Below are 686 nucleotides of genomic sequence, written 5' to 3'. Positions count from 1 at the left end.
TAATCCATTCCAATAACTGTCACTTGTTCACACATATCGCTAAATTTCCTAACACAGTGCGCATGTGTGTGTGTGTGTCTGTGTCTGTGTGCACAATCAGTTCATGGTGTTTAGTACATGTGCAGTATCCCCGACCCCTGATCACACCAAGTATTTTAATCTAATCGGCTTCGTTTTCACATGACTGTCACGCACCCCTGCCACCATGGCAACAGAAAAGAGAGACAGGAAGAAGGTAGAAAGAGAGTGAGAGACAGAGGCACTGGCGAAATGTTCTCTCACTCTCATATGGCATTTTTACAATTATTCTATTTTAATCTGAGCTCATCTGATCCCCCTTGTCTTTAGACAAGCCCATTAGACATTTCATGGACATTAAAAGCTTTACTTTTAAGTGATAGTCAGTATTTAATTAGTGCTGATTTCAATAGTGTCTTTTTTGTTGTTACTAGAAGCAAATATTTAAAAAAAAATCCCTCTGACTTAACATTACTCATATATTGTTGACGTGAGATTTCACCGATTTCTTTTTTGACTAGTAGGTAGTAGTACCTATAATTGTATAGTAGTTCTTCGTATTTAAAGACTTGCCTATTAAATAGTCACTAGTTTTAAATAGGCTTCTCATTTATTATTAGATTGTAGAGCTTATTCGAAAGAGGCTTTATTATTATTTATTATTATTA

Source organism: Danio rerio, chromosome 8 (assembly GCF_052040795.2).
Source record: "Danio rerio strain M-AB ecotype USA chromosome 8, GRCz13ab, whole genome shotgun sequence".
NCBI classification, from domain to species: domain Eukaryota; kingdom Metazoa; phylum Chordata; class Actinopteri; order Cypriniformes; family Danionidae; genus Danio; species Danio rerio.
This window is presented reverse-complemented; position numbering follows the sequence as displayed.